The sequence below is a fragment of the Oncorhynchus keta genome, chromosome 27 (assembly GCF_023373465.1).
Source record: "Oncorhynchus keta strain PuntledgeMale-10-30-2019 chromosome 27, Oket_V2, whole genome shotgun sequence".
Taxonomy (NCBI): Eukaryota; Metazoa; Chordata; class Actinopteri; order Salmoniformes; family Salmonidae; genus Oncorhynchus; species Oncorhynchus keta.
In genome coordinates, this window is record NC_068447.1 from 41,483,121 (window position 1) to 41,495,398 (window position 12,278).

The 12,278-nt window shown below is 42.1% G+C and overlaps 1 long non-coding RNA gene across 1 annotated transcript; it reads left to right on the forward strand.

Annotated features, from left to right (window-relative positions):
* The first annotated feature begins 1,065 nt into the window (after positions 1-1,065).
* Positions 1,066-1,459, forward strand: LOC127912589 (uncharacterized). The gene is made up of 2 exons (XR_008083330.1): positions 1,066-1,201; positions 1,298-1,459. It is a non-coding gene; the product is annotated as an uncharacterized LOC127912589 (long non-coding RNA).
* Positions 1,460-12,278: the final 10,819 nt, after the last annotated feature.

Sequence of the window (12,278 nt, forward strand, 5' to 3'; positions counted from 1 at the left end):
CAACCAGACACAGACATTTTATGAGATTCCGGTTTCCACAAATCGAGGAATCTGGAGGTCGTAGTGGGACGTGTGGGAAGAGTCTGAGTCTGTTGAAAGAAGTTTGATATGGTTGGTTTCTGGTGTAGCAGGTAGAACATCACATTGACACAATGGCGACACATGTGGTGTAGCTGAAGGGTTAGGATGTTCGTCGTCAGCTATGTATAACTTTGTTTCCTCCATTCAACCGGTCCAAGCTATCCTGTGCATTATAGGTTAACTTTGGGGGAAAATGTAATCAATTGTTACTTCAATAGTACACGGTACAATGCAATGTCATGTTTCTGTATACACCCCACTGGATCCTGTGCACATGCCAAACAAACATCGATTTTGATAACACCATTTTTATTGAATATCGGCAGGTAGTCAATGGTTAGAGTGTTGGACTAGTAACCGAAAGGTTGCAAGGTCGAATCCCTGAGCTGACAAGGTAAAAATCTGCCGTTCTGCCCCTGAACAAGGCATTTATCCCACTGTTCCTAGACCTTCATTGTAAATAAGAATTTGTTCTTTAACTGATTTGCCTAGTTAAATAAAGGTAAACAAAATAATAATAATATGAGTACATATCAAATCAAATAAAATCAAATTTATTTATATAGCCCTTCGTACATCAGCTGATATCTCAAAGTGCTGTACAGAAACCCAGCCTAAAACCCCAAACAGCAAGCAATGCAGGTGTAGAAGCACGGTGGTTAGGAAAAACTCCCTAGAAAGGCCAAAACCTAGGAAGAAACCTAGAGAGGAACCAGGCTATGTGGGGTGGCCAGTCCTCTTCTGGCTGTGCCGGGTGGAGATTATAACAGAACATGGCCAAGATGTTCAAATGTTCATAAATGACCAGCATGGTCGAATAATAACAAGGCAGAACAGTTGAAACTGGAGCAGCAGCACAGTCAAGTGGACCGGGGACAGCAAGGAGTCATCATGTCAGGTAGTCCTGGGGCACGGTCCTAGGGCTCAGGTCCTCCGAGAGAGAGAAAGAAAGAAAGAGAGAATTAGAGAGAGCATATGTGGGGTGGCCCGTCCTCTTCTGGCTGTGCCGGGTGGAGATTATAACAGAACATGGCCAAGATGTTCAAATGTTCATAAATGACCAGCATGGTCGAATAATAGTAAGGCAGAACAGTTGAAACTGGAGCAGCAGCATGGCCAGGTGGACTGGGGACAGCAAGGAGTCATCATGTCAGGTAGTCCTGGGGCATGGTCCTGGGGCTCAGGTCAGTTGAAACTGGAGCAGCAGCATGGCCAGGTGGACTGGGGACAGCAAGGAGTCATCATGTCAGGTAGTCCTGGGGCATGGTCCTAGGGCTCAGGTCCTCCGAGAGAGAGAAAGAAAGAAGGAGAGAATTAGAGAACGCACACTTAGATTCACACAGGACACCGAATTAGGACAGGAGAAGTACTCCAGATATAACAAACTGACCCTAGCCCCCCGACACAAACTACTGCAGCATAAATACTGGAGGCTGAGACATAATAGTGATAATGTACACTGTTTATGAATTCAACCACATTTTCTTCAATAAAAGATTTCAATGACAATTGAACACTTAAATAAAGCACACATACAAGGCAGGACATATACAGCTCGCTACCAACTAATATGTCATGCAGATGAGCCATTGTTTACTTGACTGACCACGTTGGATATTCATTCAGTCCTTAATGTAGGGCAGTTCATAGTAGGAATCATTACCATGCTATATAGGCAATGTGCTGAACAGGCAAACAGCTTCATGTAGTTAACTATTTTGGTCGATTACCGACCAAATAATAGGTATTGAAACACAAAACAAAACAAAAAAATCCATAGCGTTTCTTACCTATTTTGCTGTCGATTTTTACACAACCACAACTTCTACAACCTCAGGTCTCCACCAGTATCTCCCTGAGAAATACATGTTTGTGTGATGTTACTGTACTGAATTTGATATATGCATTTATTGGGGTGGTCCATGCTGTCGACCACCTAGCTAGCTAGCATAGATGCCGTAAAGAGGCCACTGGAACTTGACCAAAACAATGGAAATGCCATGAAAACGTGTGGGGGAAAGATCATTGCCCCCACATGTCAAATTAGCCTACATTTAGGCTATTGTTTATATGTATGTTTCACACTATGTTGAGGTAAAAATTGGAGTATAATGCTGTATGGATGTCAATCCCAATACATTTCCATGTCATCATCACCAGAATCCCTCATTGCCCCCCATAAAAATGAACCTACATTTAGGCTGTTGTTTATACAGTTGAAGTCGGAAGTTTACATACACTGAGGTTGGAGTCATTAAAACTCATTTTTTCAACCACTCCACAAATATCTTGTTAACAAACTATAGTTTTAATTCGCTGTATCACAATTCTAGTGGGTCAGAAGTTTACATTACTGACTGTGCCTTTAAACAGCATGAAAAATTCAAGAAAATGATGTCATGGCTTTAGAAGCTTCTGATAGGCTAATTTACATAATTTGAGTCAATTGGAGGTGTACCTGTGGATGTATTTAAAGGCCTACCTTCAAACTCAGTGCCTCTTTGCTTGATATCATGAGAAAATCTAAATAAATCAGCCAAGACCTCAGAAAAAAATTCTGAAAAAAATTCTGAAAACAATTCTGGTTCATCCTTGGGAGCAATTTCCAAATGCCTGAAGGTACCACATTCATCTGTACAATCAACAGTACGCAAGTATAAACACCATGGGGCCACGCAGCCGTCATACCGCTCAGGAAGGAGACACATTCTGTGTCCTAGAGATGAACATACTTTGGTGTGAAAAGTGCAAATCAATCACAGAACAAGAGCAAAGGACCTTGTGAAGAGGCTGGAGGTAACAGGTAGAAAAGTATCGATATCTACAGTAAAACGAGTCCTATATCAACATAACCTGAAAGGCTGCTCAGCAAGGTAGAAGCCACTGCTCCAAAACCGTCATAAAAAAGCCAGACTACGGTTTGCAACTGCACATGGGGACAAAGATCGTACTTTTTGGAGAAATGTCCTCTGGTCTGATGAAACAAAAATAGAACTGTTTGGCCATAATGACCATCATTATGTTTGGAGGAAAAAGGGGGATGCTTGCAAGCATGAAGCATGGGGGTGGCAGCATCATGTTGTGGGGGGGCTTTGCTGCAGGAGGGACTGGTGCACTTCACATAATAGATGGCATCATGAGAGAGGAAAATTATGTGGATATATTGAAGCAAAACGTCAAGACATCAGTCAGGAAGTTAAAGCTTGGTCACAAATGGGTCTTCCAAATGGAGAATGACCTCAAGCATATTTCCAAAGTTGTGGCAAAATGGCTTAAGGACAACACAGTCACGGTATTGGAGTGGCCATCACAAAGCCCTGACCTCAACCCTATAGAACATGTGTGGCCAGAACTGAAAAAGTGTGTGCGAGCAAGGAGGACTACAAACCTGATTCCGTTACACCAGCTCTGTCAGGAGGAATGGGCCAAAATTCACCTAATTTATTGTGGGAAGCTTGTGGAAGGCTACCTAAAATGTTTGACCCAAGTTAAACCATTTAAAGGCAATGCTACCAAATACTAATTGAGTATATGTAAACTTCTGACCCACTGGGAATGTGATGAAAGAAATAAAAGCTGAAATAAATCATTCTCTCTACTATTATTCTGACATTTCACATTCTTAAAATAAAGTGGTGATCCTGACTGACCTAAAACAGGGAATTTTACCTGGGATTAAATGTCTGGAATTGTGAAAAACTGAGTTGAAATGTGTTTGGCTATGGTGTATGTAAACTTCCGACTTCAACTGTATGAAAATACCACACCATGTTAAGGTTAAAATCACGGATGTCAACCCCAACACATGTTCATGTCATAATAACCAATCAAATGTATTACAATTTTAAAAAAGACTTTGACTACCACCATTGATTTCTGTATGCTAGCTATGCTACCAGCTTATACGAATGGGAGTTAGCATTTAGCACTCACTTCTTCTGAACCTGAAAAGGGACTACTTCTAAATGTTATGCAGCAAAAACAGCCAAATATATCCAAATCGGACTAGTAACCACGTTGTGCGCCTGGTACAATACAACAATGATGACGGATTAGATAAATATCCACTATGATAGATCAGATTTGTTGAATGTGCGTCAATCCGGGGTCCTTCTTCTATCCCCCACGGTCTGCATTCCATTGACCTGTTGACTGCATTGATTATCATCTACAAACCAAACACATTATCATGTTTCTGCAGTGTAGCTACATGATGTAACTATTGTTAGATTCATTTAAGTAACTTTACAAAACAGTCAGAATACAGAACATGTTAGCTAGCTAAGTAGCCCGAGTTAGCTAGCTTGATCGTCGAACACACTAAGGTTAGCTGCTCACTTAGCTAGCAGGCTAAAAAGGAAACCCAACACTTAACTACCAGTCCATGTGAATGGTGGCCATTTCGGCATCACTCTTCAATTAAAAAATGTATTACAATGTTTATCTGATTTATCGATTGGCCATGAGCATTCTTTTTTCACTTATTTTTTCTAATTTTGGGGTCGAGATGATTCAGATCCAAGAACCGAGAATTATGCTTGTTTCTGTCGCCATTTTCTGAAAACGTTGTTCCTGCTACCAAAACAGTTTATCTGCAAACAAGTAAGCTAGCTTTGTTGGCGTCATCTGCTCTGTTTGTTTCTTGCAAGTGACTTCCTCTCCAGCTCCAAAGGGCATTGCGCAGCAAGGGTCGTTTGAGTAGGCAGGTTTTCGTGCAAAGACACACCTGGCCGAGAAGGCCAGTCCAAGGCGGATCAGGGCTCTACCCCATTGATTTAATTCAAAGTGGAAAAAACAACACAAGAAGTGGGGTGGCATGCCATGACCTGCAGATTCCTGCTTTAAGGATATAGTCAAGACAGGAAATGTCGGTAAGCAGAATGGCTGGTTTCTTACACTGAGACATTCCTAGTATTCGTTTCACAATATTCAAACTACAGTGTATTGCTGAAGGTACAATATTTCAAAGGAAATGTATTATTCATTATTCTTACAGATTATTATCAGGCACCCTAGTTTACACGTTCTTGTATTGATCATTCTTCAAGTTGCTTTTCAACAGAAAAAAAAGCATCTATTTAGAAAAATTTCAGCAAAACAAATATTAAAATGAAATTAATCCTCAGCAAGACACAACTGTTACAACTGTGATTAATACTGTGTATAAAGTACTGTGTATAAAGCAGTAATATTTATTACATGATAGGCCTTACATTCCAGTGGAGGCTGCTGAGGGGAGGACGGCTCATAATAATGACTGGAATGGAGTCAATGGAATGATATCAACCACATGGAAACCACGTGTTTTATACCATTGCATTGACTCCGTTCCTCCCCTCAGCAGCCTCCACTGCTACATTCAAGACCTATATTTTGGGTAGGTGTCCCCAAGAATGAGCAGTACAAATAAAAGAAACTGACTTTTTTTCTCTCAAAATGTCAGAGTGTAAGGATTCAGAGGGGGTTGGGTTAAATGCAGAAGACACATTTCAGTTGAATGCATTCAGTTGTACAACTTGACTAGGTATCCCCCTTTCCCTAATGCTAAGGCAAAGTCATTACATCAGGTAGAACATTGCAGTACACTGATGTACAGCAGGTATAAGCTAACGTTAATTCTACCTAAACATATAACTGCTGATGACAACAATGTCAAACAAGCAAACATTGGAAACGGACGTCAAAATGACGTCATCTTTGAGTTGAAATCTGTTTTTCTGGTTCAAGTGACAACAGAACCAGCTACATTAAATACGTATTTTTCTGGTTGCTAAAAAGACGGATTAAACAATACAATCTGACGTCTAATGAAATCAGCAACCTGACAATGAAACCGCAAAAAAAATGTCAACCTGACATCAATGCAACCGATTTGGCCTGCTGGGTTGGCAGTGCATGCAGGAATTAGAAGTTGCCTGTCTTAAAGGGAAACCTTATAGGATTAACAAAAGGCCTTTACATACCTTACTGCCATCCCCTTTAAAGACTTATTCCTATTCCTCTCTGTTCAACTTACTTTACCTGACAACCACCAAAACTAACTTCATGAAGATAACGAACCACCAACAGCAATGAAGACAATAGCCTTTTAACTGAGATGCATAGGCTTTATTCAGAGGTTCATATGTCCCCGGTTGTTTCCAAAATAGCTACTTAGGAACCCATAGAGCCCGAAGTGCTCTGGACAAAAGTAGTGCACTATATAGGGAAAAGGGTGCCATTAGGTTAGCATTCCCCCGCAGTTCTCTCTTGACTTCTGTGGGCTTTACATGTCTCTGTCAGAACACACCCATGTCTGGCCTGTTATTTTATATGTCCCTGGGAATATAATTGCAAAGAAAGATAAAGTATGTGTATAGCTACCATTATATAAACCACAATAACTCCCTCTAAAGGAAACTGTATTATTTTCTAAGCTACCAACAAAACACTTTGTTCTGACTGCAGCAGAGAGAATAGCGTGTTTAGCTTGGCATACTGCACTTAGTCAAGGCAAGGTCGGACGGGCACTGGGAAAAGGGGAGGGTGGAGTTGAGTTCTCCAAAAACCCATGGTCCCAAGCCACAAATGTGACGCACTTGGATGAATCTTTTCAGGTCCAATTCCTGACCAAATGGAGGAAAAATGTCTACACGTACACACACTCATACGCACACACTCGTGCACACAGACACAGACACACTCCCCATGACCCCCGCCCCCCACTCCCCGTGCCTCTCCAAACTCTTTCCACATAATTAGGGGGTATTGTTTCTCTGTCTCCTTTGACACCTGTGATGGAGTTTGAGCTTAGTTTCCATTACAGCATTCTCCCTACTTAATTAGACACAATCTGGACACAGTTAAGCATGCTGATGTCACTCACACTCTCTCCCCCTCCCTCTCTCTCTCTCCATCCTTTCCTCTATCTCTATACTCTCTCCCTCGACCTGCCGCTGCCCCTCCTTCCGACCTCTCCCTCTCTCTCTCTCTCTCTCTCTCTCTCCGTTTCTCCCTCCCCTCTCTCCTTCCCTCTCGTCCTTGCTCCATCCCTCCCCCTACCCTCTCTCTCCTTTCATCCCTTCCTCACTCTCTCTCTCTCTCTCTCTCTCTCTCTCTCTCTCTCTCTCTCTCTCTCTCTCTCTCTCCACCCCCCATCCCTCTCTCACTCCATCCTCCCCCCTAACCAGTGATATTCCAGTGCAACATGGAAGCCATTTAGAAGCCTGTAATTATATAACCAGAAAGCCTTAGTCACTATTTGCATCATCTGGCCAAGCTTTGACTGGCACATTCACTTTTTGGCCGTCCAAATGGCACCCCATTCCCTTTTATAGTGCACTACTTAGGGCTCTGGTCAAAGGTAATGCACTATAAAGGGAATAGGGTGTCATTTGTGACGCACACAGACTGTTACATTTGGGGTTTTTGGAATCCTTTAACAATATCCCATTTTGTGTATTTTCCAAACCCAAAATGTATTCAAATGAAGCATATGTATGTTGGGAAAACGCAGCAAAGCATGGAGGTGAGGATAGGATATCCCTTGAATCTAAGCATTATTCCATCTCCAGTTTGAAGTGGCTGTTTGGAGAGTCGTGACTGGTTTTAATTGCCAGTATGGCCTCGGGTAGATCTCTCTCTCTTGCAGCCATTGGGCTAATAAAGGGGCTCTTGTCCTATAATTGTTGTGTCCTATATAGTATTAATCCCTCAGTCCATCTGTCTGTCCGTGTGTGCGAGTGTGTGTCTGTCCGTCTGTCTGTCTGTCCGTATGTCCCTCTCGTCTTGATCACTTTTCCTCATGTCAGGTTGCTGCTCAGGTACTAACATCTGGGGCATTTATAGAGCTGGCCAGTGGTTGCTGTTGAGGTACTAACATCTGGGCATTTATAGAGCTGGCCAGTGGTTGCTGTTGAGGTACTAACATCTGGGGCATTTATAGAGCTGGCCAGTGGTTGCTGTTGAGGTACTAACATCTGGGCCTTTATAGAGCTGGCCAGTGGTTGCTGTTGAGGCACTAACATCTGGGGCATTTATAGAGCTGGCCAGTGGTTGCTGTTGAGGTACTAACATCTGGGCATTTATAGAGCTGGCCAGTGGTTGCTGTTGAGGTACTAACATCTGGGCATTTATAGAGCTGGCCAGTGGTTGCTGTTGAGGTACTAACATCTGGGCATTTATAGAGCTGGCCAGTGGTTGCTGTTGAGGTACTAACATCTGGGGCATTTATAGAGCTGGCCAGTGGTTGCTGTTGAGGTACTAACATCTGGGCCTTTATAGAGCTGGCCAGTGGTTGCTGTTGAGGCACTAACATCTGGGGCATTTATAGAGCTGGCCAGTGGTTGCTGTTGAGGTACTAACATCTGGGCATTTATAGAGCTGGCCAGTGGTTGCTGTTGAGGTACTAACATCTGGGCATTTATAGAGCTGGCCAGTGGTTGCTGTTGAGGTACTAACATCTGGGCATTTATAGAGCTGGCCAGTGGTTGCTGTTGAGGTACTAACATCTGGGCCTTTATAGAGCTGGCCAGTGGTTGCTGTTGAGGCACTAACATCTGGGGCATTTATAGAGCTGGCCAGTGGTTGCTGTTGAGGTACTAACATCTGGGCCTTTATAGAGCTGGCCAGTGGTTGCTGTTGAGACACTAACATCTGGGCCTTTATAGAGCTGGCCAGTGGTTGCTGCTCATGTACTAACATCTGGGGCATTTATAGAGCTGGCCAATGGTTGCTGTTGAGGTATTAACATCTGGGGCATTTATAGAGCTGGCCAGTGGTTGCTGCTCAGGTACTAACATCTGGGGCATTAGCATGTTTTAATTATTCATATATAAATGGTAAATTGTCTGGTAAATTGTCACCCTTCAATTTTGCGATGTAAAAATGTTGGCAAAGAATTGCGCATAGAATAAAAAAGGTCTTACTAGATATTATTCATCACGATTGGACAGGATTCTTAAATGGAAGATATATTTGAGATATTAGACAATTATTAGAAATAATTGAAAAATAAGATAATGAAGGGAAACCAGGCATAATCTTTATAAGCATATTTTGAGAAAGCCTTCGATAAAGTACGACTGGAATTTCTTAATATGTGTCTGGATTATTTCAATTTTGGAGAATCTCTCATAAAATGGATAAAGGTTATGTATAACACTCCTTTATGGAAAATGACAAATAATGGTTATTTCTCAGAGAATTTGTCATTTTCAAAAGTTGTGAAACAAGGTAGCCCTCTATCACCATACTTGTTTGTTATCGTCATTGAATTGTTCGCTATAAAAATCTGATCCAATGATAAAATGAATGGGTTAGAAATGAATGGGTTGGAAAACAAAGGTATTAATGAATGCCCATGATTCAATCTTTCTATTGAGTCCACAATTTTCAATCCTGAACGGTCTTATTGAGGACCTGAATAATTTTTCCAGGATATCTGGTGATAGAGTGAAAAGTGAAAAGCGAAAAACAAAACGTGCACCCCTCGAGGTCCCGAGGACCAAGTTTGGGAAACCTTGCACCACTAGGTCCAGGAGAATATTTTTTTTCAAGTCATGTGAGCAAAAAATATTTAATTTTTATTTGAAATGAAAAACCAGATGAAGTTAAACGTGTATATTTATATAACGAATGTGAGTTTGGTGGGCTAAAACATGAAATATCAAGGCATTAAACCTCTCTCTTAAAGAGGATATTATGCTGAAACTGCATCTAAATCCAAACTGTTTTTTTAGTAGGCTACTAAGAGAGGCACATCCAATGTATAACAGCTCTTTGCTGTTATACAGAAGCAAACTATCCATTTCCAGTGGATTGACATTGGAACCCTGTTTAAAGTATCCTCCTTTTTAAATTAAGCCATACAGAGTTGGCAATTCCAATTGTATCCTCCAGAAGAGATTAAACATGACTAAACTCCAATGTACTTATAGATGATAAACACATTTTATTGGAGAGCTGGCCAGTGGTTGCTGCTCAGGTATTAACATCTGGGGCATTGTATAGAGCTGGGCAGTGGTTGCTGCTCAGGTATTAACATCTGGGGCATTTTATAGAGCTGGCCAGTGGTTGCTGGCTGGCTGTCGGGCTGACGTTTACTTTCAAGCCACACCTGAGAGGGCTCGCAGGGTAGTTTGTTAGGGTGGATGGCAAATACCCCTCTCTGTTTACCCCACCCCTGGGATAAACCCAACTGTCCCCATTTTGGGCCATTTTGTGGAGCCATGAAAAGAAAACAACAAGCAAAATGATTGTGCTTGGTTAATAGAATGAATCAATCGCACAGTCTAAAATGAACCAATCAAATGACCCGGAATCAATCACAAAAAGAAGAACTATATTTTTCACACTGAAAACATAGTCATAAACAGACTGCATAAAACTGTGAAATACTATTGATATTGAAAGGTACCATATATATCCACTATAAAGACAGTAGGACATAAATAATCTATATTATCACAGGAATGTGTAGGTGAACTTTATGTTCATTAGATGCTGAGCTGTAAAAGGGTGAAGTCCTCACAAACACATACGTTGTAGCCCGGACATAGATCTGTTTGTGCTCTAAAGCCAGCTCCTATAATGGCCTGACAGCAACCATAGGACTTGACTGCACAGCACAGACAGATCGAGGACCCAATTCGACAGGAATTGGGTTTATATCCAAAATCATAACGACTTCAAATGAATTGATCTTTCTTCCCTTCTTTTCGTGTGATGTCAATCACTGTGCCGCAGTCACCAGAGCTTTTCTATCAATAAACAATTTTATGGGTAGACATAACATTTGACTGTAAATATGTCCAAGCCAACACAGAACTAAATGTGTATGCCACTGGAGCTCCACATGAAACTCATTATGAAGCCTTTTATTTTCCTTTTTAGTGGGCTTAGACTGGAGAGAGAGAGAGAGAGACGATAGATATAGAGCGACAGAGAGAGAGAGGAAGAGCAGAGAAAGAGAGAGAGGCAGGGAGAGAGAGAGAGAAAGAGGCGATAGATATAGAGCGACAGAGAGAGAGAGGAAGAGCAGAGAAAGAGAGAGAGGCAGGGAGAGAGAGAGAGAAAGAGGCGATAGATATAGAGCGACAGAGAGAGAGGAAGAGCAGAGAAAGAGAGGCAGGGGAGAGAGAGGAATATAGAGCGAGCGAGAGTGAGAGTGAGAGAGACAGAGAGAGAGATTATCTTGGCCTTGTAGCTTAGCATTTTCTCATTGGCACCGAGCCTCATAAATGTTTATTTTATTTACAGCAACAGCACAGCACTCCGCTTCCCTCTCCTCTCCAAGATAGACAGACACGACGGGAGGATATCTCAGATTAGATGTGTCCAAGTTGTAAATACATTACATCGCAGTGTTGAACTAAATACAAGCCAGAGACAGACAGACAGACAGACAGACAGACAGACAGACAGACAGACAGACAGACAGGGACAGGCCTTGTCTTTGCAAACCTAACTAATAGATGAAGAGGAATGTATTTTCTACCACAGGATTCTTCACTCATAGCCTCCACTCAGAGGACACTTTTGTACTTGTGGCTGACTATTGGCAAGAGCAACATTGCACTGTGTGCCTCTCCAAAAGTTTCCCCAGCCATGACCAAACATTTTCAAGCAGTTCACCCTGCATTTATCATGCATGTGATGTCTTCAACAAGCCATATGATCTGTATGTATGTTCATCTGTAAGGTATACAATGGCAATAATGATTGAATGTCTCTAGCATGTCTCGGTTCAACTTTCTTAAATGTAATGAACAGAAATATAAACGCAACATGCAACAATTTCAATAATTTTACTGAGTTACTGTTCATATAAGGAAATAAATCCATTAGGCCATAATCCATGGATTTCACATGACTGGGCAGGGGCGCCGCCATGGGTGGGCATGGGGGGAGGCATAGACCCGAGAGGTCATAGGCCCACCCACTGGGGAGTCAGGACCTGACAATCAGAATGAGTGCTTTACTCACATAAGGGCTTTATTACAGACATAAATAATTCTCAGTTTCATCAGATGTCCGGGTGGCTGATCTCAGATGCTCACGTAGGTGAAGAAGTCGGATGTGGAGGTCCCGGGCTGGCGTGGTTACACTTGGTCTGCGGTTGTTAGGCAGGTTGGACGTACTGCCAAATTCTCTAAAACGACGTTGGATAGAGAAATGAACATTCAGTTCTCTGGCAATGGCTCCGGTGGACATTCCTG